Here is a 26439-nt window from a genome sequence, read left to right as displayed (position 1 = left end):
AGACCTCGAACCTGAAACCACCAAATCAGCTAAGCCATTGCAGAGTGATTTGCAAGAAGTAGCCAAGAAGAGGAGAGAGTGATGTCATCTACATTCATATACCATCTCGTTTCGGTAACTGGAAGACTTTGGATTTCTGTTTTGTTATTCAATATTAATCTGGTGCCGTTCATCATGGACAGAATTAGCATTATCTGGGCTTTCACCCCTGTCCTTCAATATTTCACTTTCAGCCCTCTTGAGCAGTTTGGCATATTTCTGGGAAAATTTGTGTCCCTCTAGTCCTTTAGAGATATGCTCTACCTCGGCCTAGATACCAATTTGCATTATCCAAAGATACAATTAATTCTATGCACCTAAGCATCTGCATACCATATCATTCTTCTTCCTTCCCACTGACAACCTTATATTGAAAACACTAGTGAAAATGCTATTTGTATTCCTAAGTACTTCATCTTTTGGCCCAGCACTTCAAAACATACATCCTAGGTCTCTTTGGCAAGTAATGGATGATCTTCTCCACAAAGCAGTAAAAGCAGACAGTGCCCGTCAAGTTTGGTGAGACTCTGGACCATACATCATTTTTCAGCAAGATACTCCAGGAAGACATTGTCCGTGTGGGCCATAGAAGGGACCAAGGTTGCCCCCGCCCTTTTAGGAAGTTGCCAAACACCATTCGGCTTACAGTTCATTGTGGGCTCTCATGTGGCAAGCGCCCTGGCAGGCCTAGCACAGAGTCCTCTCACAGCTTAACAGTCTCTCAGGGTCTAGGAACCATATCCTTACACTCTGTACTCCTTGTGAAGTTTCAATTTCATTTTGTCCTATATTCTTATTTTTACCTTAAAGTAATATTAAAGTACACAAATGATATATAGAGGCAGTTTTACTAACCATCTGGACAAACAGAAATTTATGGAGTAAAAAAATAGTCCTTGGGGCACCTGGCTGGCTCAGCTGGTAGAGAAAACAGCTGTTGATCTCTCGAGGTCTTGAGCTGGAATCCCATTTGGGAGTGGAGACTACTTAAACAAAAAAGAGAGGAAGTACTCTTCTCTCCTAATCTACTCCCACCCTCCAAAAATAGAAACATACGCTAATTTTTAAAATTTATTTGACAAAAAGTACACATGAGTTGCAGTGGGGCATGGACAGAGGGAGCAGCAGGCTCCCCACTGAGCAGGGAGCCTAACGGGGGGCTCCATCCCAAGATCCTGAGATCATGACCTGAGCCAAAGGCAGCCGCTTAAACAACTGAGTCACCCAGGTACCCCGGAAACATAAACTTTAGAGTGATACCACCATTCTTGAATTCTACCATTAAGATCTTCTGATCTGGGGGGCCTGGCTGGCTCAGTTGGTTAAGCATCTGATTCTTGATTTCGGTTCAGGTTATGATCTCAGGGCTATGAGATCCAGCCTCTTGTCAGGCTCTGAGATGAGTGTAGAGCCGGCTTGAGATGCTCTCTCCTCTCCCTGGGCCCTTCCCCCACTCTTTAAAAAAAAAAAAGATTTTCTCACCTACCATCATCTACCATCTGTTTAAATTGTATTATTCTCCAAGATTTTGTCCTTGGTTCTTTTCTTACCACAAACTCTTTCTGAGTGACCTCATACATAGATGATGTCTATTCATAACTTCAAACACTATATCATTTTGATGACTTCAAAAAAAATCAATGTGGTTTATAATCGTCTTAGTACAGTATATAATCAGAATATCACAGTGGTCTACTAACTGCCAGGCTGTTAGCCTCTAGAAGCAAACATCTTAATTGATCAGTAAGGAAATACTGGTTTTAATTTTTAAAAAGTACATCCTTACACATTTTTCAGTCTTGATTTTTCTTTACTTATACTGGGAAATTTTCTTCAGTGATTTCTCAATCTCTGTGACAGATGATGTTCTAGGATGTTCTGTCGATTCCCCTAATCACAGCTCTGAGCTCAGACGATCGAATGTCTAATATCACATAAAGAATTAAAAGTCGCGGGGCGCCTGGGTGGCTCAATGGGTTAAAGCCTCTGCCTTCGGCTCGGGTCATGATCCCGGGGTCCTAGGATGGAGCCCCTCATTGGGGCTCAGCAGGGAGCCTGCTTCCCCTCCCCCCCGCCCACCGTCTGCCTCCTTGTGATCTCACTGTGTCAAATAAATAAATAAAATCGTTTTTAAAAAAAGAAAAGTTGAGAGGCTGATGTATAACATAAATATATTTATTTCCCACATATGAGTAGTAGATTTTTAGGAGCACCTGGGTGGCTCAGCGGGTTAAGCGTTTGCCTTCGGCTCAGGTCATGATCTCAGGGTCCCGGGATCGATCCCCGCATCGGGCTCCCTGCTCCGCGGGGAGCCTGCTTCCCCCTCTCCCGCTCTCCCTGCTTATGTTCCCTCTCTGTCAAATAAATAAATAAAATATGTTTTTAAAAAATCGAAATGGTTGCACTGATGCTTCAGCAAAGCTGGAGTTTAACTTAACCTCTTTCCTGTCTTCACAAACCTCCGCTCCTCCCTTCTTGGCCTCTTGATTCGGGAGCCCCGCGCCGTCCGGCACCGCACCGAGCAGGCACAGGCTCCCAGTCGCTGCGCACGCGGCCCCCCATGCCTGCGGCCCCCCATGCCTGCGGCCCTGGAGCACAGCACCTCAGCCCTCGCCCGGGGCAGACGGCAGGGCTCGAAGGCCTGAGCCGGCCGCGGCCCGACAGCGCAGTGGAGCTGTGGTTCCTTCTTGCCCCGAACTCTGTCTTCGCGTCGAACTCCGACCCCGAAGCCGTGGGGGCTGGTTTCTGGCAACACAACCCGAAGCGGGGTGCGCAGGGGCCGCCCGTCCGTCTCGGCAGCGAGAGCAGCGGAAGAAGCCCCGGCGCGGCAGGCGCCGCTGGGCTCGGCGCCAAATGCACGTGCCCACGTGGCGCGTTTCGGGGGGGCTGCGCTGGGCCCCGTCCTGCTCCTCTCCTTTATCTCCTCAGCCTGCTCTTCGGAGGGTAACACGGTTAAGGAGAGCGTCGAACCCCGGAACGCACGGCTTGTGCGGAGGAGGTTCGAGCTCCGGTTACCGGATCACGTCTCTTGCGAGCTCGGGGCCACGGCCGCCGCCCGCCGGGAGTCGCTCCTGTCGAGGGCGAGGCCCGCACCGCGCGTCGGCGCTGGGGCTTGTGGGCGCGCCCGGCCCCTCTTCCCCACAGCAAACCGCTCTGGGAGAGCAAACGTCCTCCTTTAGAAGAAACGGCCGTACGTTAGGAAGCCTCCGAGACTCCAGTCACGCGAAGCGCGTCACCTTTCCAAAGCGCGAAATACAGCAGAAATTTGAGGGGCTCCTGGTTGGCTCAGTCAGTGGAGCGTGTGTCTCTCGATCTCGGGGCTGGATTCAAGCCCCGCCCAGAGTCGACTTTAAAAAAAAGTGGGCATTTGACGTCTGAAAGGCAAAATGATCTGCTGCCATTTCCAGCCCAGATTCTCCCTCTTCACCTCAGAAGGGGGACGGAGCCGGCCGAGGTGAGCGCAGGCGGAGGAGTTGTCCAACGCCCCAAGCCCAGGCAGCCCTCTTTTCCTCCCTCGCAGCCCAGGAGGACCGTGTTGTTCTCTTGCTCTGTGCTGTGTCAGGGCACTTTTTTCTGATTCATTTGCCTGTGAAAATTTAAGTTTCCCATTTTTTATTTTTCTTGACATCCTCTACTTTCCGCAGCCTAGAGTCCCCTTTATGAAAACAGATTCCCACAGCCCCACCTTGCTCCAGCCCGTCCTCCACAGTCCAGAACTTGTCCCCACCACCTCTCATTTTCTTGTTGGGTGACTCCCAACTACTGGCTTAACAAGACAGACTCAGAGAAAGCAATTTAAATTAGATGAGTTTGACTCCTACTCTCTTCAGCTTTCTAATTGAAAAGGTAATACTTCTTTTAAAATTACTTCTTTTTAAACTAAGAATAATTGCATACATAATAGAAAACAGAGTATGTGGAATATATATATGTAAACAATGGAATATTACATTAAAAAGAGCAAAATCCTCTCTCAAATAAATAAATAAAACAACAACCAAAAAAAAGACACTTTAAACCAGACAGACTTAATAGACATATACAGAACATTCCATCCAAAAGCAGTAGAATACACATTCTTCTCAGATGTACATGAAACATTCTTCAGGATAGATGCGTTAACTCGCAGAACAAGTCTCAATGAATAGAAGTTTTAAATCATATCAAACATCTATTCCAACCACAGTGATACAAAATTTGAAATCAATTACAAGAAAATTACTGAAAATATCACAAATGGGTGAAGATTAAACAAAATGCTACTTGGGTGGGGGGATGGGTGAACCTAGTGGTGGGTACTAAGGAGGGCACATACTGCATGGAGCACTGAGTGTGGTGCATAAACAATGAATCTTGGAACACTGAAAAAGTAAAATCTTAAAAAAACAAAAACAAAAAAAAACCATGCTACTGAACAACCAATGGGTCAATGTAGAAATCAAAGGAGAAACCAAAAACTATTTGAAAGCAATTAAAATGGAAACACAACAAATACAAAGGTTCATAAAAAAAACTACTATGAACAATTATACGAGGCTACTGTCTTACATCCTACACAAAAATTAACTCAAATTGGATTAAAGGCATGAACATAAGACCTAAAACCATAAAACTTCGAGAAAAAAAGAAAACATAGTAAACTCTGGCATTGGTCTTGGCAATAATCTTTGCGTCTCACACCAAAATCAAAGGCAACTAAGAAAAAACGAAAAGGTGGAACTACATCAAACTGAAAGGCTTCCATGCAGCAAAGTAAACCATTAACAAAATGAAGAGGTGGCATACTGAATGGGAGAAAATATTTGCAAATCAGGTATCTGATGAGGGGTTAATACACAAAATACAGAAGTCATACAATTCAATAGCAACAAAAACTAACAGGGACGCCTGGGTGGCTCAGTGGGTTAAAGCCTCTGCTTTCGGCTCAGGTAATGATCCCGGAGTCCTGGGATCGAGCCCCACATTGGGCTCTCTGCTCGTCAGGGAGCCTGCTTCCCTTCCTCTCTCTCTGCCTGCCTCTCTGCCTACCTGTGATCTCTTTCAGATAAATAAATAAAATCTTAAAAAAACAACAACAACAAACTAACAGTCTGATTTTGAGATGTGCAGAGGATCTGGGGGGGCCTGGGTGGCTCAGTCAGTTAAATGTCTGCCTTCAGCTCAGGTCACGATCCCAGGGCCCTGGGACTGAGCCCCATATCGGGCTCCCTGCTCAGCAGGAGGCCTGCTTCTCCCTCTCCCTTTGCCGCTCACTCTGCTTGTGCTCTCTCTCTCTCTCAAATAAATACATAAAATATTTTTAAAAACCAATTATCTAATTAAAATGTGCAGAGGGGGGCGCCTGGGTGGCTCAGTGGGTTAAGCCGCTGCCTTCAGCTCGGGTCATGATCTCAGGGTCCTGGGATCGAGTCCCGCATCGGGCTCTCTGCTCAGCGGGGAGCCTGCTTCCTTCTCTCTCTCTCTCTCTCTGCCTGCCTGTCTACTTGTGATCTCTGTCTGCCAAATAAATAAATAAAATCTTTAAAAATAAAAAAAATAAAATGTGCAGAGGATCTGAATAGCCATTTTGCCAAGGAAGACACGTAGATGGCCAATAGGCATATGAAAAGATGTTCAGCATCACTTAAAAAAAAATAAGAAAAAACAGGGTGCTTGCCTTGCTCGTAAGTAGAGCACAGGACTCTAGATCTCAAGGGTCATGAGTTTAAGCCCCACACTGGACATGAAGTCGACTTAAAAAAGGAAAAGAAAAGAGAAGGAAAGAAAGGAAAAGAAGAGAAGAGAAAAGAAAAGCGAAAAGAAAAGATGTTCAGGGTCACTAATCATCAGAGAATGCAAATCAAAGCCACAATAAGATATCATCTCACACCTGTTAGAATGAGTATAATCTAAAAGACAAGAGGGGCACCTGGCTGGCTTAGTCAGTAGAGCATGTGACTCTTGATCTCCAGGTCATGAGTTCAAGCCCCATGTTAGGTGTGGAGATTGCTTTAAAAACAAACAAACAAACAAACAAATAAAATTTAAGAAACATGGGGCACCTGGGTGGCTCATATGATTAAGCGGCCGCCTTCGGCTCAGGTCATGATCACAGGGTCCTGCGATCGAGTCCTGTTTCGGGCTCCCTGCTCAGTGAGGAGCCTGCTTCTCCCTCTCTCCCTGTCCTCCTCATGTGTGTGCACATACGCGCACTCTCTCTCAAATAAATAAATAAATAAAATCTTTTTAAAAATTAAAAAATTTTAAAAGTCTCTCAAAAAAATAATAAAATTTAAGAAACTTTGTTAGTGAAGCACTAATTAAAAAAAAAAAAAATTGGGGCACCTGGCTGGCTGAGTCAGCGGAACATGTGACTTGATCTCCAGGTCATGAGTTCAAGCCCCACATTGGGCATAGAGCTTACTTAAAGATAAAAAAAGTTCTTTAAAAGAGAAAAAACAAAAAATAACAAGTGTTGGTGAGAATGTAGGGAAAAGGGAACACTTGTGCACTATTGACGGGAATGTAAATTGCCACAACTACTATGGAAAAAAATATGGAGAATTACCATATGCTCTAGCAATTCTACTTCTGGATATTTGTCCAAAGAAATGAAATCACGGTTTGAAATGCTATATGCACCCCATGTTCATTGTGGCATCATTTATGCTGGTCAAGATTTAGAGACAACTAAGTATTCAGTAATGGATACGCGGATAAAGAAATTGTGGTACCAGGGCGCCTGGGTGGCTCAGTGGGTTAAAGCCTCTGCCTTCGCCCCGGGCATGATCCCAGAGATCTGGGATCAAGCCCCTCATCGGGCTCTCTGCTCCTCAGGGAGCCTGCTTCCTCCTCTCTCTCTGCCTGCCTCTCTGCCTACTTGTGATCTCTGTCTAATAAATAAATAAAATCTTAAAAAAGAAATTGTGGTACCCACACATATGCAAACACAGTGGAGTCCTACTCAGCCACAAAAGGAATGAAATCTTGTGACTGGGGACAACATGGCTAGCCCTTGAGAGTAGTATGCTTAGTGAAATAAGTCCGACAGAGAAAGAGAAATAACACATGACCTCATTCATATGTGGAATCTAAAAACCGATCAAATGAACAAAACTCATGGATACAGAGAACAGGACAGTGGTTGCCGAAGTGGAGGGCAGTTAAGAGGTGTGTGAAATAGGTGAAAGGTGTTAAGAGGTAGAAATTTCTTGTTATAAAATCAATAAGTCAGGGGGATGTAACGTACAGCATGTGACTACGGTCAATAATGTTATAGTGCTTATTTGAAAGTTGCCAAGGAGTAAATCTTAAAAGTTTTTATCACAGTAAAAAAAATTATAACTATGGTGATGGATAGTAACCAGACTTATTGCGATAAACGTTTCATAGTGTATACAAATGTCAAATCGTTGTGTTGTACACCTGAAGCTAATATAGTGTTATCTATCAATTTTACCTCAATTTATCCATTAATTATCCATTATTTATCCATTACCCATCTTTTCCATTTTTGGGGGATAGTTTTTCAGGATAAAGTTCTAAACCAACCTTCTTTCTACTAATTACCCCGAAGTGTTGGTTACCTTTTTAAGTTCTCTTCAAGTGACTTTTTCCTAAAAAGGATTTTAAAAGATTTTGCAAGCTTTTTTAAATAATTAAATGTACCGACATTGATTACACGTTTAATTTGCTTTTTACCAACTAAAGATGATTCTTATATTAATCTTAAGAATTTCTGTATATATATGTACTCAGGCATATGTACGTACATGAGTATATAAATATATTATAAAATTGAAGCTTATAAATATAGTTTAAGATAAAATTACTCTGATCAGCACAGTAAATCAATGTGCTTATTACTTAAAATTACAGGATGGGGTGGCAACGGGGTGGCTTCATCCGTTAAGTGTCCAACTCTTGGTTTCCACTCAGGTCAGGATCTCATGGGTCATGAGGTGGAGCCCTGCACCCGGCTCCACCCTCAGCAGAGAGTCTGCTTGACGATGCCCTCCCTCTGCACCTCGCCCCACTTTCTCCCTCTCTCAAAATAAATAAATAAACCCTAAACACACACACACACACCCCAACCCCCAAGGGTGTCTGGCTGGTTCAGCTGGTAGAGCATGTGACTCAATCTGTGAGTTTGAGCCCTACGTTTGGTGTAAAGATTACTCTAAAAAAATTGTTTTCAATCTCTAAAAAAATTAGCACCATTTTATATTTTAAATCTTAAACAATTTTTGGAAAGGATAACTTATTTGACTCATAACACCAAGAGAAAAAATTTAGGCAGTTTAAAGCATGAGAATTTTAATTTTAGTCTTATAAAAATTAAAATATAATGTTAGCATTAATTTTGTACAATAAAACAATTTACTTTATCTTTCTTTTAGAAATGTTTGATTGTTTCTGTTGGACTAGGTCTTCCCTGAGTGCACCAAAGGCAACAAAATGATTTTTCCTCGTCAATTCACCTTTAATTTCTCCAGTGAGGGCAAGAGGGAGAGGACAGAGGGAATAAAAGGTGAGTGGGACCCAGCTTTAGACAAACATAAACAATTATCATCGGAGAAAAACTAATAACCTTTCTGCTGCAAGGCGAGGAAAACGTTCAGAGTTAGGAAAACGCATCAGCGCACACAGACGCACTCACCGTGCATAACCTGCTTTAAGCAGTAACTTGGGCTCTTGGCAGTTTCATTGCGTCAAAGGCACGAGACAGCTGATGTCTATTCGTCTTGTAAGAATGGAAAAGAAGAGGGGCGAGTCTTCCCTTAAACTAAATGAAGTCTCTTGTGGACTGGTGGGAGAGAGAATGCCCTCAAGAGAAGCCCACCCCCCGCCCCCGATTTTCATTCTAAGGCATCTCCAAAACGGACGATCTTACTGAAGTCAAAACTCTTCAGAGTAGCTGCTCCAAGACATCGTGTGTGAAGTTAACGTCAGCCGGCCGGGCAAATTCATTAGCAAGCACCCATCAGAAGCTGGCTGGTAGCGGGTCAAAAATAAAAATAGCACGGTTTGGGGCCCCAACCTCAAGGAAAAGTTGCTCTGCCTGCTTACTCCCGAAGTCAGCATGACTCTGAAGAGCCCAAGAGATAACGGATGTCCTCCAGGTAGAGCACAAAATCAAAGCAATCAAGGAGAGAGAGGCCTCAAGCAGGGGAACTGAGATGGTCTCAGATGTGTACGTTCTGACTGAATGGAAGTCCAAGTTCGTAGCAGGGAGGGCCTCGGCTGTCCTTGGTGTAATTGTTCTGGCGCAATCAGCCAAAGACCACCTGGGACAAACCCCTAGTCAGACCAGGTGGGGTGTACTCACAGAGAGACTCCCATGGAGGAAGTATGGGGTGTCTCACTAAGCAAAGGAAAAGTTGAGTTGTAGGATTGGGGGGAGGGTGACATTTAGGTAAAATGTAAACGAAGCAGGGTTTCGATAGCACCAAAGCAAAGCAGGATCACGGATGAAGGGGGCGAGGTGAGCACTGGACCCAAAACTGAACAGGCCCCTGTTTCCTTGGAAACTGCAAAGTGGAAGCGCCCGTGTGGAACGCTGTCTCCAGAAACCTCTTCTCGAAGGTTTTGCGCCTGGACTGGAAATCCAGGTGGCTTCCTTGTGCCTTACGTTCTCTAAGAAAGAGTGGGGCATTCATTCTTGATGTATTTTCAAAGAGCAAAGTTTCTAGTCTGTGATTTAAAGAATCGGGGATGCCTGGGTGGCTCAGTCAGTTGAACGTCTGCCTTCAGCTCAGGTCATGGCCCCAGGGTCCTGGGATCGAGCCCCGCATCAGGCTCCTTGCTCACCAGGGAACCTACTTCTCCCTCTGCTGCTTCGCCTGCTTGTGCTCTCTGTCGTGAGCGCACGCTCTCTCTCTGAAAAATAAATAAATGAAATCATAAAAAAACAACAACAAAGACTCCATAGCCACTCAATGATGGGGGCTGGTGGGTGCTTTACCACAGCACCGCATCCTTCACAGTATTCCTTGTGAAATTTGCCGCTGACTTGGTCTGTCCTCCTAGACTGACAGAGAGCAGGGCTTGTTTTTACTTTGTCAGTTCCAGCCAGTTTATTATTTTCTCAAGTTCAAAGCCTGCAGAAACAGTGATGCTCTTTCTAGCACTGTTCAGGAGAGAAAAAAAAAATAAGATTGAGATATTATAAATCATTTCTTTCTGGCTTGATGCATTGAAGGGGTATAGACTGGTGTATAGATGATCTCGATAAACTTTTCTATGAAGATCCAAGCTAGAGCAAGCACCTCTGCAGTGTCGCCCGTGTGAAAGGGTACAGGTTTCTACACATTCATGTTCGAGATCCTGCCTATGATAGAATGAGGCACTGGGCAAATTAGTTGTCCTCACTGAAATGTAGGTCAGCTCGCACTGAGCACGTTACTTTGCACACTCTGAGCCGCATTTCTCTCATTTGGGTTAGTGCGAGACTTAAAGGCATTAACGGGTACCTATATTTACCATTGTTCCTGTCCCCCAAAATATGTTACCCAAGAGCTTTGAAAAGCAAAAGAAAGTCTGTAGGAGGGGACCATGGAGTCATTGATGTGCTCCTCCTAGCAGATGGAGGACGAAGAAATAACTGCCGTTTGCAAAGGGGAGCAGCTGCCTGAAAAGACAGTCTCTAAGAACCAGAGACACACGAGATGTTGTCTTTTCTAGCACATAATAATATTTCTAAAGTTAGGCTACAGCGTATATCTGTATGTACATTTAATATTTATTTCCTTCCTTCCCTCCTTCTTTCCTTCCTTCCGTTTAAACGGGTTCCGCACCCAGCATGAAGTCCAAAGCAGGGCTTGAACTCATGACCCTGAAACCAAGACCTGAGCTGAGATCAAGAGTCGGACACTTAACTGATTGAACAATTCAAGCCCCCAATACAGTATTTCCTTTTTTTTTAAGATTTTATTTATTTATTTATTTGATGGACAGAGCGCACAAGGAGGCAGAGAGGCAGACAGAGAGAAAGGAGGAAGCAGGGTCCCCGCTGAGCAGAGATTGGAACGCGGGGCTTGATCCCAGGACGCTGAGACCATGACCCGAGCCGAAGGCAGAGGCCTAACCCGCTGAGTCACCCAGGTGCCCCCAAAACAGTATTTCTTATTTCAACATGTTTGGATCTCTCTCTCTCTCTCTCTCTCTTTTTATAAAGATTCCATTTATTTATTTGACCGAGAGAGACACAGCGAGAGAGGGAACACAAACAGGGGAAGGAGGAGAGGAAGAAGCAGGCTCCCCATTGAGCAGGAGCCCGATGTGGGGCTCGATTCCAGGACCCTGAGATCATGACCTGAGCAGAGGGCAGACGCTTAACCACTGAGCCACCTGGGCGCCCCTTGGATCTCTTTATGGCTGTTATTTTCTTTTAATTTTATTGCGTTGCCATCAGTGACTACGCTTTGATTTCTGTCTTGAATTTGCACTGTGTTTTGTTTGGTTCCTAAATGTTCAAAACTAGTATATCTTCCTGGTGTTTTATACTTCCTTTAATACGGAATGTTTCACATTACCTTTTATTGCTTTTTGCGGTAAGCTCCATTTCCCCCATTACAGAATTGTTAGTATTGTAATACTGTATATTTTCCGATGTCAATATATTTAACTTTCTTGTATCATTTTCTTCGGGGTTTATCTCCTTATAAACCGCATACCCCACGTCTGTTTCATTTACCAGCCTCTCTGGCGAGAGTTGAATTTTACTCGTTCATGTTGTGGCTTCTGTTACGTTTGGGCTTACTCCAGCCGCCTGAATTTGTACCTTAAATTTACCATTTTTTCTTCTAAGTATATTATCTTTCTTTCTTTCCAACTATGTCAGACAAATTCTAAGGTGCGGCCACGTCACCCCCTCTTCCTCGAATTCACACCTTTGTGTCACTGTCTACGCTGGACTGTGGACGGCTCTTCTGGCTGCTTCTAAACGGCGGAACTTGGCGAAGGTGTTGAGGTGGGACTCCCAGGGCTCCCTGGCCTCACGCATCAAACTCCGTTCTGTGTTAGACTCGCTCACTCCGGAGACCCTTCTCGCCAGCTTGATGACTGTGAGTGGATCATTTAGACAAAGTTTACACTGGATTGGATATTTAATAATTTTCTCTCCCAGTAAATAAGAGGGAGGTCAGGGGTGCCTGGGTGGCTCAGTGGGTTAAAGTCTTTGCCTCCAGCTCAGGTCATGATCTCAGGGTCCTGGGATGGAGCCCCCCATCGGGCTCTCTGCTCAGTAGGGAGCCTGCTTCCCCCTCTCTCTGCCTGCCTCTCTGTGTACTTGTGATCTCTCTCTGTCAAATAAATAAATAAAATCTTTAAATAATAATAATAGTATCTTAGGGATGCCTGGGTGGCTCAGTTGTTAAGAGTCTGCCTTTGGCTCAGGTCATGATCCCAGCGTCCTGGGATCAAGCCCCACATCAGGCTCTCTGCTCAGCGGGAAGCCTGCTCCTCCCTCTCCCACTTCCCTTGCTTCTGTTCCCTCTCTCGATCTCTCTGTCAAATAAATAAATAAAATCTTTAAAAAATATATCTTAAACAAACACACACTGTGTTGTACCATGTAGTGTTATTTTATTGGTGGGAAATTGGCCAGACGTAAGTATACATCAGTGGTGTAACAAATGTGTTATGGTACAGCCTTATGATGATTTATTGATTTATCTAAGAGAGAGAAAGAGAGTGTGGGATGGAGGGGCAGAGGGAGAGGGAGAGCGAGTTCCAAGCTGACTCTGAGCTGAGCACAGAGCCTGAAGAAAGGGCTCGATCTCACAACCCCGAGACCATGACCTGAGCCGAAACCAAAAGTCATTCGCTGAACCACCTAAGCCACCCAGGTGCTCCTGAGATGTGATTTTTTAAAAAATAAAATGCATATCATTAATTTGACCATATGCAGTTTTAGATGAAATCATTTTTATTTTACGTCATTCATACCAGTAATACTCATTTTGACTTTGATAAAAGACTGATAATTTGTCTTCTTTCTCAGAAAACCTGTGAGACAACTATGAACTTCTTGATCATTCGGGATTCTTCCATTCTACTAGACCGTCTAATACTTGGCCAGTCTAATTTCTGCACATACGTAGGTCAGTTTTCTGTATGACACAACAACTCAACAACTGTCCGCACTACGGCTAGTACAAGGACAAAGAGCGGTGTATGAAAATACTCAGAATGTCCAAAATGACAGTTAAGGTGTCCTGCTTCAGTAACAAGATTATGAGGTAAATAATAAAATTTCCTCCGCAATTTAGGAAGTAAATACCAAAAGCAGACTAAAAGAGGTTAAGTGTTACATCTCTCTAAAACTAGGAAAAAAAAAAAGTAAAGACCACTGTTGGCACACAAAACAAAATAGAATGAATTAGCACAAAATGTTATAAATACCACTGCAGAGTATTCAGTGTTCTTGGAGAGCACAATAGGTATACAGTTATATGCTTTGGGAAATGTACAAGAAAGAATTACTCCAAAGGAATGAAAAATATGGTGCGGAGCTATTCATAGTCTTCTTCAAAAAAACAAAATTTTGAAAACTCCAAGTGGTAACCATGACCTTCTAAAAACGGTGGAATGTTTACAAGAACATATACTTTTTATGAAGATGTATTTTTTCACAGTCAACATTCATTTACATTTCCCCACATTTACACTAACTTTCTTTCACTCCTTTTTGTAACATGGGCCTTTTCTCTGGGATCACTTATTTTCTACATTTAGTTTAAGCTTTAAAATTTCCTTTAGTGAAAACTTCCTCATGTGTTAGTTTTTTTCTTCAGAAACTATCTGAATTTCATCTGAATCTTGAAAAAGTTTTTGGCTGACAGAATTCTTGGGCATAGTTATTCCCATTTGACATATTGAACGTGTGATCTACTGTTGACTGGCCGCCATTTTTTCCCACTCTGAAGTCAGCTCTATGCCTCACTGTCGCTCCTGTGGAAACAGTACTCTCTCCCCTGTTGCTTGTTATTTTACTCTCCATTTGTTATTTTTCATATTTTTAAGGGAAATTTCAAAACATACACTAGACTAGAAATAATCATAAAATGGACTCATGTACCCATCACCCACTTAAAAAAATTATCAGTGTTATTCCTATCTTGTTTTTATCTGTAGTTTTCTTCTTATGATAATACCATATACCATATCATTTTAGCATAAATATTTTTTGTATGTATCTCTAACAGGTAAAAACTTTCTTTAAAAGGTAACTACATACTATTGTGATGTCCATATTTTAGTTTTCCTTAATGTGCGTGTATGTTGTTGTTCTGTTTGTTTTAGGGAGGGAGGGACAGAGGGAGAGGGAAAGAGAACATCTCAAGCAGGTTCCATGTCCAGTGCGTGAGCACAAAGTGGGGCTTCATCTCACAACCCCGAGATCATGACCTGAGCCAAAATTAGGAGTCAGACGCTTAACGGACTGAGCCACCCAGAGTTTAATGTGGGTTTTTTTTTTATTTTTTTTAAGATTTTCTTTATTTATTTGACAGACAGAGATTACAAGTAGGCAGAGAGGCAGGCAGAGAGAGAGGAGGAAGGAGGCTCCCTGATGAGCAGAGAGCCCGATGTGGGGCTCGATCCTAGGACCCTGAGATCATGACCTGAGCCGAAGGCAGAGGCTTTAACCCACTGAGCCACCCAGGCGCCCCAGTTTAATGTGTTTTAAAACTGTCTTGTCACAGTGATAGTTCAAGTCTGTTTCAAATAGAGCTATATCATTTGTATTGGATGGATTTGTCTTTTTTTAGTAACAACTTTAGAGAGATATAATTCGTATAGTTTATCATTCATATAGTTTAAAAATTCATCTTTTAAAATCTATAATTTAATGGTTTGTAATCTGTTCACAGAGTTATGCAATCATCAGCACTTTAGGACTTTTTCTTCACTCAAAAAAGAAATCCCATGCACGATAGCAGGCATTCCCTCCATCTTCTCCTGGCCCCTGAACAACTATTAACCTATTTTTGGTCTCCATGGATTTGCATATTTTGGACATTTCATGTAAATGGAATCATATAATATGTGACCTTGTGTGTCTAGTGACTTTCACTTATCATGATGTTGTCAAGTTTCATCATGTTCAAGTTTTATTATACATCCTATGTGTCAGTGCCTCATTACATTTTATGCCAAATAATATCCCGTCATAGAGATATGCCACATTTTGTTCATCCATTCATCCTTTGATGAAGATCTGGATTGTTTCCACTTTTTGGCTCTTATGAATAATGTTACTATGAACATTTAAGTACAAGTTTTTATACTTACACATGTGGGTATAAATACAATTTGGGGTATACATTTTTTTTTAAAGATTTTATTTATTTGACAGAGATCACAAGTAGGCAGAGAGGCAGGCAGAGAGAGAGAGAGGAGGAAGCAGGCTCCCTGTGGAGCAGAGAGCCCGATGTGGGACTCAATCCCAGGACCCTGAGATCATGACCTGAGCTGAAGGCAGAGGCTTAACCCACTGAGCCACCCAGGTGCCCAATTTGGGGTATAAATTTAAGAATGAAATTGATGGTGGGGCACCTGGGTAGCACACTCAGGTAAGCATCCGACTCTTGGTTTAAGCTCAGGTCGGGATCTCGGGGCTGTGAGGTTGAGGCCTGGGTCGGGCTCCATGCTCAGCCTGGAGTCTGTTTGAGATTCTCTTTCTCCCTCTGCCTCTGCCCCTCCCCCTGCTTGTGCATGCTCTCTCTCTCTCTCTCTCACGTGCGCATGGTCTCTCTCTCTCTCTCAATGAATAAATAAAATCTTTAAAAAAATAAATCGTTGGGTCATGTAGTAACTCTACATTTAACTTTTTGAGGAAATGACACATTGTTTTCCAAAGTTGCTCCTGTTTTACATTCCAACCAATAACATATAAAGGTTCTAATTTCTCCATATTCTCATTGAAACTTGTTACTGTCTTTTTGATTTAGTTATCCCAGTGTGTGTGAAGCAGTATCTCATTGTGGTTTTGATATTTGCATTTCCCTAATGACTGATGATGTTCAATATCTTTTCATGTCTTTTTTGACCATTCGTATATCTTCTCTGGAGAAATGTCTATTTGGATTTTTTGCACATTTAAGAACTGAGTTATTTGTCTTTTTTCTGAGTTGCAAATGTTCTTTATATATTCTAGATATGTGTTTTATCACCTATATGTTTTGTAATATTTCTTTCCATTCCGTGGGTTGCCTTTTCACTTAGGTGGTATTGTCCTTTGAAGCACAGAAGTTTTAAATTTAATATAAAAAGAACTATACACTATAACTAAATAAAATTCATCCTGGAAATGCAAGCTTTATGTTAATTTTGTACCCTTCAACCTTGCTGAGCTCCTTTATTACCCAATATTTTGTGGAATATTTAAGATTTTGTACATACAAGATTATGTCATCTGCAAATAGAGATAGTTTTACTTCTTTTTCAATCTGGATTGCTTTTGTTTTTCAATCTTGCCTAACTGGCTTGGCTAGAACCTTCAGTACAATGTTGAATCGAAGTGACAGAGTTGACATCCTTGTGTAGTTCCTCATTTTAGGGAGGAAACATTCAGTCCTTTTTTTTTTTTTTAAGACTTTATTTGTTTATCTGACAGAGAGAGAGATCACAAGTAGGCAGAGAGGCAGGCAGAGAGAGAGTGGGAAGCAGGCTCCCCACCAAGCAGAAAGCCCCATGCAGGGCTCAATCCCGGGACCCTGAGATCATGACCTGAACTGAAGGCAAAGGCCCAACTCACTGAGCCACCCAGGAGCCCCACATTCAGTCCTTCTTAAGTGTGATGGTAGCTGTGGGGTTTTCTAGACAGTATCAGGTGGAAGAAGTTCCTTTCTACATGTCTGCTCGGGCTGCCATGACAAAATACTGCCAAGTGGTAGGTTTAAACTACGGGCATTTATTGTCTCACAGTTTTGGAGGCTAGAAGTCCAAAATCAAGGTGTCAGTAGAGTTGGATTCTGGTGAGGCTTTTTTTTTCTTTTAAGATTTTATTTATTTATTTAACAGAGAGAGACACAGTGAGAGAGGGAACACAAGCAGGGGGAGTGGGAGAGGGAGAAGCAGGCTTCCCGCCGAGCGGGGAGTCTAAGGGAGACACTTAAGAACTGAGCCACCCACTCAGTGGGTTAAGTCTCTGCCTTCAGCTCAGGTCATGATCTCAGGGTCCTGGGATGGAGCCCCACATCGGGCTCTCTGCTCAGCAGGGAGCCTGCTTCCCCCTCTCTCTCTGACTGCCTCTCTGCCTACTTGTAATATCTCTCTCTGTGTCAAATAAATAAATAAATAAATAAATAAATCAATCTTAAAAAAAAAAAGAAGAACTGAGCCACCTAGGCATGCCGGGCATCTTTTTAAAAAGATTTATTTATTAGAGAGAGAGAAAGAAAGAGCATGCAAATGGGGAGAGGGGCCGAGGGAGGGAGAGAGAGAGAAAGAATCCTCAAACAGACTCCCTGAGTTCAGAGGGCCCTGAGACCATGACTTGTGGCAAAATCAAGAGCCAGCCACCCAACAAACTGAGCCACCCACGTCCCCCATGGTGAGGCATTTTTTTCCTGGTTTACAGATGTGTTCCTTTCTGCTCTGTTCTGGTGTAGCCTTTTCTGTGTGTGTGTTTGTGTGTGTATAGGAAGAGATTGATCTCAAGTGTCTCTTTCTTTTCTTTTCTTTTTTTTAAGATTTTATTTATCTATTTATTTGAGACAGAGACAGAGACAGAGAACACAAGCAAGGATGAGGGAAGGGCAGAGAGAAAAGCAGAAGTATACTCCCTACTGAGCAGGGAGCCTGATGCGGGACTCAATTCCAGGGCCCTGGGATCATGACTGGAGCCAAAGACGCTTAACCAACTAAGCCACCCAGGTGCCCCATCTCTTCCTTTTCTTATAGGAACCAGGTCTACCAGATTAGGGCCCTATCCTTATGACTTCATTTAACTCTAATTGCCTCCTTAAAGGTCCTATTTCCAAATACAGTTAGGGGTTAGGGCCTCAATATACGAATTTTGGTGAGGGAACACAATTTCGTCCCTAACACCTTGCATTCCTAGTTGGTTGAGTATTTTGGTATTGTTGTTGTTGTTTGTGGGTTTTTTTTTTTTTTAAATCATGGAAGGGCATTGGATTTTGTCAGTTGCTTTTCTGCAACTATTGAAGTTATCATGTAGTTTTTGTTCTTTAGTATATTAAAAAACGGTATGCTTCAAAAAATGGTATGTTATACTGGCATTGGTTTTTAGATGTTAAACCAACCTTGCATTCCTGGGAAAAATTCCTCTTGGCCATAGTGTATAATCCTTTTTTATGTTGCTAGATTCTCTTTCCTAGAATTTTTTTGAGAGTTTGTGTGTGCCTATCCATAAGGGATATTGATCTATACTGTTTTTGTTATATCTTCTTCAGGTTTTGATATCAGGGTAATACTGGCCTCAGAATAAGTCAGAAAGTTTTCTTTCCTCTTTTGTTTTTTGGAAGAGTTTATGAAGGATTGGTGTTAATTCATTTTTTGGGGGGGGTTGTTAATTCTTTAAACATTTTGATAAAATACATCAATGAAGTACGTGGTCCTGGGTTTTTCTTCATAGAAAGTTTTTTTTTTTTTTAAGATTTTATCTATTTATTTGACACAGAGAGAGAGATCACAAGGAGGCAGAGAGGGAGACAGAGAGTGAGAGGGAAGCAGGCTCCCTGCTGAGCAGAGCCTAATGCGGGGCTCGATCCCAGGACCCTGAGATCATGACCTGAGCCAAAGGCAGAGGCTTAACCCACTGAGCCCCCCAGGCACCCCCAATTTTTTTTAATTTAAAATTTTTATTTTAAAGTAATCTCTACCCCCAATGTGGGGTTTGAACTCGTGACCCCAAGATCAAGAGTTGCATGCTCCAGCAACAGAGCCAGCCAAGCACCCCTCTTCATAGAAAGTTTTAAAAAATTATTAATTCAATCCATTGTTCAATTTGTCTATTACTTCTTCTGCAGTTTCACAGTAGTTCTTATCTTTCTAGGAATTTGTTCATTTCACCTAGATATCTAATTTGTTGGCATACAATTGTCCATTGTATCCCCTTAAAGGGAAGTTACAACATCATAAAGCCCTCTTTTCTGAGATTCAGTCATTTAAAAAAAAAATGCACCTTGTTTGTTGCAAGACATTATTTTCAGAGTTCTAGAAAAGTGGACTTTGATGGTGTTTTGCCACCGTTCTCATTGTTTTAACGGTGAAGTGAAATTTTGGATGCCCTCACTCTGCTGTTCTGGAAGTGCTTCTGACTAATGAGTCTGTTGAATATCTACCCATATATGTGTTTAGGTAAAAATGAATTTAATAATGTCTATTTTAGTACCTTACACCCTCCAGGAGAGCTGGAAAGCCACATTTGGGAACTCTCATCCAGCAACGATTTCCAAATCACAGCCCAGAACTGGCTCCAGAAAGATGCTTCCGTTTCTGCTGCTGCTTCCAGCACGGGCCTGTCCACGCTAGAACCTGGACGCCGCTGCTTCCAACACGGGCCTGTCCACGCTAGAACCTGGACGCCGCTGCTTCCAACACGGGCCTGTCCACGCTAGAACCTGGACGCCGCTGCTTCCAACACTGGCCGATCCACGCTAGAACCTGGACGCTGCTGCTAGAACCTGGACGCTACTGCTAGAACCTTAGTAGTTCCATTAAGGAAGCAGCTGCCACCATGGCTGACACCTGTCTTAACACCGACTCCACTAAATCAGTTTGATACACTAGTTCCTGTCTCCAAGTCTAGTGTAGGAGAATTCAGATGGACAGGCCACATGTCGATGCTCTGGCTCTAACAAAGCCTGGGATGTTAGTGCTTGCTTCTCACCAAGACTCACAGGAGAATTCTCCAGACACGGGAAGGCTGTCTCCATTCTCCATATAACACATACAGTGTCATAATTAAGGCAAAATGATTTCCACCTTATATGCTCGCTTGCCATGATAAATCTTGCTTTTCCGTAAATCCTCTTTACTCTTAGAACCACCTCACGCCACACTTTTTTTCACGTTGTTTATTTGTTGAAGAAGAAATGGAACATTCTAATTGTCGAGTTCCCCATATTCTAGATTTGAATGGTTGCATTCTTTTTTAAAAGATTTATTTATTTTTTATTTATTTGAGAGAGAGAGCACGAATCGGGGGAGAGAATCTCAAGTAGACTCCTCAATGAGCATGGAGCCTGACGTGGGGCTCGATCCTGTGACCCTGAGATCATGACCTGAGCCAAAATCAAGTGTCAGCTGCTCAACCACCTGAGCCACCCAGGTGCCCCTGGATGGTTGTGTTCTCCTGGTTGTTTAACATGTGCCTCTGTTTCTTGTATTTCCTGCTTCCTGGTAGTTGGATCTAGATTTAGCTACTTGGAAGGTTTTTCTCTTTTTTTTAAGATCGATGCATTTTGTTGTATGTAAATGACATCTAAGACGCACCTCCATTTAAAAAAGCAAAAGAAAACAAAGAAACAAAAAAGCCAAGGGAAAAGGAGAACAAAACATGCAGATGGCGGGTCCTGTAGTTAGAAAATTAGAGCTTTGTGCCAGTGAAAGCTAAAAGAGAAACCCTCCTACCACCTGATTCTGTGGCACAGGCTTTAGATCTAAAAGTAATTTCTCTTAGGTGCCTTCCATGAGGGCTGGTCTCCTTGAGGACAGCTCCGTAGTGTGTCCGTCAACGTGTTTCCTAAGCCATCCCTGACCGTATACACCGACGTTAGCCCTACGGAGCGTGTCTGCAGCGAGAGCGGAGCCGGCAGGCCTCGTTGGGTCAAATGAGCGGCTTGGAGGCTCCGATGAGATGAGGACAGAGCTGGGGAAGCCGTGAGCCCTTGGGCGAGGGTTGCGGAATTGGCCGCCCAGGGCGACTGAGCCCCCGAAACTCACAAGTGGCTCCGGCACCGGCCCGGCCCGCGCGCGTGGCCGACAGATGGCTGCGCTACAGGCGCGCTCTGCAGAGCCACCGAGGGCCCTCCTGGGCACATCCGTTGAGTTCCGCGTAGCAGAGGCTCCTGACCCGGCCCCCCATCCACTTTCCCCTTCATCGTTTAGTTACAGAAGCCTCTGAGTTCTGACTGGACGCACGGCCACCCAAGGGCGAGGCTCCACGTCCCAGCGTCCCTTTCCGCAGAGTGCGGCCGCACGGATGCGAGGGACGCCAGGTCGTATCCTTTGAAAAGAAACAGCTTTGTTTGCTTTCCCCGGTGTAGTGTAGACCCGGAGCTGACCTTGTGGGCAAGGTCAACACCCCGGGGTTGGCTGGACAACAAGATAGAAGGAAACCGAGGTCCTGGTGACCTTGTACAGGTAAATCTGCCCCAGCCCATGTGAACCCCCCGGACGCAGTCACCGCGGGGCCCAGAAGATGGAAGCGTCAACGTCGAAGGGCCACGGCGCATCAGGTTCTCTTTGTTTTAGCAAAGATGCGGGAGGCAGACTCCAGAGGACTCCCCCAAACCCCTCGAAAAGTCAACTCACAGGTCACTTCCTCGAGGTCAGAAAACGGTGGGCATCACACCAAGTTAGGCCTCCTGCTCCTTCCCTGGGAGAGGCCCGGCTGCATTCCCGGAGCAGAGGAAGGGGACGTTAGTACAGCCCAGCCCAGGGCATCCACTGCGGACCTCGGCCGAATCCTCAGTAACTGGAGCTCCAGACGGCTTCCCACCAGCATTAGGCCGGGATGGGCCTGTCCTGCCTCTTCCCCAAAGCAGGAAAGCTCCGCACTTCTGCACTCGTCGTGGTTACCTCCGAGAACAGGCCGGGTCCAGTAAGGCGTGGAGTGGGGCAGCTGCTGGGGGGCTGTGTGCGGGCCAGCGGAGGGGAGTTCAGATACCCAGAACAAAAGCCACAGCTGGGAAGAGGGACAGGAAGCCTCCATGTCCGTCCTGCTTCTCTGGGGTCCAGAGGCCTCAGCGTGCAGCCCCTGTTCCTCCTGTGCCGCCCCCCGGTGACCGAGCTCGGGTGGGCAGCGGCCACCACCGATGAATCCCAGCCACCGGCACCTGCAGTGGCTTGGGAATCGCGTTGAAGAGCCCCAAGTGCTGGACCGTGGTATCTGCTGGGCCATGATTGGCATCGCTGTGCCCAGACACTGTACCCTGGTGCGAAAACTCCCCTGCCTAGAAAACTCCGTAGGACCTGGAGCGGTGAGATCCAAGGCCGCTGCGGACCGCACAAGGGCTGGGCTCCACCGCTGCGGAGACGCCCTGGGCACTGGGCCCCACGGGGTCTGTGTCCTCCTTCACTAGAAGGTCACAGGACTGGTAACGGGCACTCTGGCTCTCCATCTTGCTGGCCTTGCAGTATGGAAGAAGCCCTTGAGCTTCACCATGAGCTCATCGAAATTGGCGCTGGCAGTGGGGCAAGGGGCCTTCTCAAAGGGTACCCTGAGTGGTGCAACACCTCCACGGCTTCCCGGCCTGACCTTGGGTGCCAAGAGTAGAGGCAGCTGTGTGGTGGGTCTCACAATCCACAAAAAATGTTCCTTGCTTTGCTGCCATGAGCATCATCTCCCAGTTTCCAGCGAGGAGCTCCACCGTCTGCTGGACACTCCTGCCCTCAGCCACAGGCGTCTGGGACACACAGGTCGCTCCCGCGGTTCTGAGCTGGAGGGTGGCAGGTACGAGCCGCTGAACCACAGCATTCTTCGGCTGCCCACCCTCAGTGAAGCCTCCAAATGCAAGGTTCTGTGCAGAAGGTTTTCCTCTTTGTTGTGAAACATTTTAGTTTCACCAAGATGTATCTCCATACAGATTTCTCAATATTCTTCAAACTCACAATTTGTTGGTATATCGAATCTGTAGATAGCATTTCATCACTTCTAGAAAAATCCCAGCCATTTTCTCTTCATATTTTGCCTCATTCTGTCTCTTTTACTTTTTTGGGGGGGTGCCCAAAAGGAAGGGCGAAGGCGTCTCTGCCACCCCTCCCCAGTGTGGTGTGCCGTACTCACCTTCCCCGTGGGCTCCTTGATTCTTCATCTAAGACTCCGATCAAACATGTTATACCACCTACCGGAATTGTTATGTTCTCCTGACAGTTCTCATGCTTTTGTCTTTCCATGCTGAAATTTGAAAAGTATCTTCTCATCTATCCTTCAGTTTACTAATTCTTAACTTGTATCTACTCCGTTTTTAGACCCATCCATCTTTAGTTTTTAATTTCATTTATTGTTTTATTTGTGTAAGTTCTGTTTGATTCTTTATCAGATCTATTGTGTTGCTTTAAGTTTCCTCTTCCCTAAGGTATTTTCAAGCTTGTATTGTATTTCAACGCAGTAAGCAAGGAGACCTGCTATCTTCCGGATTTGTACATTGTGTTGATTCTCACTCATGGTGGATTGTATCGTGTACTCGTCATTATGTTTGAAAAAACCTTCATGGAAACCATCAGAAATCTAGGACAAAGAAATGATTTTCATTTCCTTTTTCCAGGCACTTGAGGCCCCTTACCTTACTAGATCTTTTTTTTTTTTTTTTTAAGATTTTATTTATTTGACAGAGATCACAAGTAGGCGGAGAGGCAGGCAGAGAGAGGAGGAAGCAGGCTCCCTGCTGAGCAGAAAGCCTGATGCGGGGCTTGATCCCAAAGCCAAAGGCAGAGGCTAAACCACTGAGCCACCCAGGCGCCCCTTACTAGAACTATCTTAATCTAAATTCTGGGATTAAGGTTCTCTTAACTACATAGGTGAGGGAACTGGGTTCTCAGGTCTTTCGGAAACTCTTAGTTTAATGGAGTAATTGGGGTATGAGAGTCTACACTTGGGGGTGGCCTACGCTTTTTACTTCTTTTCCTTTGTCTGGTAAGGCCATCAAACCCAACTTTAAATGCCAGGCGTACTTCTCTCGGTTTTGACCTTCTCTAGATTTTAGCCAGGTGAATTTTTCATTATATTTTTAGCTTGTTTAGTTCTTTTAGGAAGACTTAAAAATCTTTTTCATCCTGCTTATGTTCAGAAGCATTAATTAGAATTACTTAGGCCATAGTTGCTGAAAACGGAAGCAAGTATTAAATACTTTTTGAACAAATGTCTAATGAAAATTTTATCTCATGTAAATGTATACCTGAGTACATGTTCTTACCCTATTATGAAGAATGTGCTAATGCATGGAAATGTGAATTATGTACTGCTAAATAAAAAAACAGTATCATCTTAGCATGTTATGGATAATTTAAGAACTGACATCTTTACCTAAGGCATTCTCTTTTCTCATGGCAACAAATGGAGTTAATAAACTGTGACCATTGTTCTTAACCAAGTTATACTAAGAATTTGCATAGCTTTCCCAGAATTATCAAGAGAGCAGTAATTAATGCCTGTGTATTTCCTGGCTAAGTGTCTGCTTGATTGTTTCTGTTAAAGGCAGAGGAGTGAAATTTGCCCCCCTGGCGTCCTTAACGAAGTAAGAGGATGATTTCGAGGGGCAAATATTTATAAGCAGGAGAATTGAAAAAGATTCAGATTAAACAACACTTGCCTGGTAGTACTGTGGATCTTGGTTACGGGTCAGTGGCAAATCTCTCTACCTGCCACTAACACCAAGACCCTCCTCTCTTGGGGGGGTCTTTTTTTCAAGATGAAAAAAAGAAAACAAAGGAAGAAAGAAAGAGAGAGGGGTACGGAGGGAGGAAGGAAGAAACAAAAAAGACAAAAAAGGAGGGAGGAAGGAAGGGGGGGAGAGAAAGACAGATGGAGGAAGAAAAAGGAAAGAGAGAGGAAGGAAGGAGGGAAGGAAGGATGGATGGATCCCACTGTCAGCAGAGAACTGGAAGTGAGATGATGTTCCTGAATTTGTCATTGTGTTAGATGGGGAATGGAAGAAAATTAAGTATCTTTTCTATGTCTACATCTTAGCGTCCTAAAACATCATGCTAATAGCAATTAAAATAACTTTGAAAGAATAAGGGAAGACCTAGGCCAGGGTGAAGTTTTTCTTAGTTTTGACAGTCTCTAAGTCCTTGTTTATTTATATGGAATCTAACTAAAGAACAAATGTATGGAAAACAGAAGTATATGTTTAAAATGAGATCAAAGGTATAATTTGGAGGCCTGTTTGTTCTGAAGTCATTCAAAGCATGATTTTTAAAAATTTGAATGGGGTGCCTGGGGGCTCAGTCATTCAAGTGTCTGTCTGCCTTCAGCTCAGGGGCCAGGATTGAGCCCCATATTGCACCACTTCAGACTCCCTGCTCACTGGGGGAGCCTGCTTCTCCCTCCCTCTGCCATTCTCCCCGCTTGTGCTCTCTTGCTGCCAGATAAGTAAATCTTTAAAAAATTTAAAAAAACGTGAATTGTATCCATGCTACATTTTAAGGTATGGATAACTACTTTATAGTTATAGTTTAGTATGGGTAACTGTAACAATATAGTTATTTAAAGTATTTTAAAATGACTTTTCCCTAGAATATGAAATGTACTTAAAAATGCATTTTGTTTCTCCTTATTTTCAATAATGTGGTCGGTATAGTGCTAAAGTCCTAGAAAGTAGTAATGAGAATTCTTAAGACTTCAATATTTTAAAAGTCTGATAGAAATATTTTTTTTTTAAAGATTTTATTTATTTATTTGACAGAGAGAGATCACAAGTAGGCAGAGAGGCAGGCAGAGAGAGAGGGGGAAGCAGGCTCCCCGCTGAGCAAAGAGCCAGATGTGGGGCTCCATCCCAGGACCCTGAGATCATGACCTGAGCGGAAGGCAGAGGCTTAACCCACTGAACCACCCAGGTGCTCCCTGATAGAAATATTTTTAAAAACCTGGACAAGCTAATGAAGATTCTTTGGTCTTAGCTGGCATTGTAGTTGGTGATATGATGCCAATTATCATACTGTGGGAAATTCTGATTGACAGCTGATGACTTTTTTTTTAAGATTTTTAAATAATCTCTACACCCAATGTGGGGCTCGAACTTAGAATCCCGAGATCAAGGGTTGCATGTTCTACCGACGGAGCCAGCCAGATGCCCTATGTGGATTTTTAATAGAAGCATCATTACATAGTGAGTAATGTAGTTGATAAATATACAGCCATTCAAAACACAGTCCGGGGGGGCCTGCATGGGGCCGTCAGTTAGGCATCCAACTCTTGATTTTGGCTCAGGTCATGATCTCAGGATTGTGAGATCGAGTCCTGCACTGGGCTCTGGGCTGGGCGTGGTGCCTGGTTGAGATTTACCTCCCCGACCTTCCCCTGTGCTTTCAACAAAACAAAACAAACCCCAATAATAAACAAAATGAAAACAACAAAAAACCCCGAGTCTGTGAAAGAATATATTAAAGGGTGTCCTGGTAATGGAAGGTTGGAACTACCCTAAAATACCATTTAGCTCCCATTGTCACCTTTGTGCAACCTCATCAAGGGTAGCAAATTCAAAAAACTTTAGTCCATTACCATTAAAG

General features: G+C 43.8%; 1 pseudogene; it reads right to left on the bottom strand.

Moving 5' to 3' along the window:
• Positions 1–21953: 21953 nt before the first annotated feature.
• LOC116871453 lies at positions 21954–23106 on the bottom strand (annotated as a pseudogene).
• Between the last annotated feature and the right edge of the window lie 3333 nt (positions 23107–26439).

Source organism: Lontra canadensis, unplaced genomic scaffold (genome assembly GCF_010015895.1).
Source record: "Lontra canadensis isolate GAN:19392208 unplaced genomic scaffold, GSC_riverotter_1.0 scaffold1, whole genome shotgun sequence".
Lineage (NCBI taxonomy): Eukaryota > Metazoa > Chordata > Mammalia > Carnivora > Mustelidae > Lontra > Lontra canadensis.
Note: the sequence above shows the minus strand (reverse complement) of the source record. Positions and strands in the feature narration are given on the sequence as shown.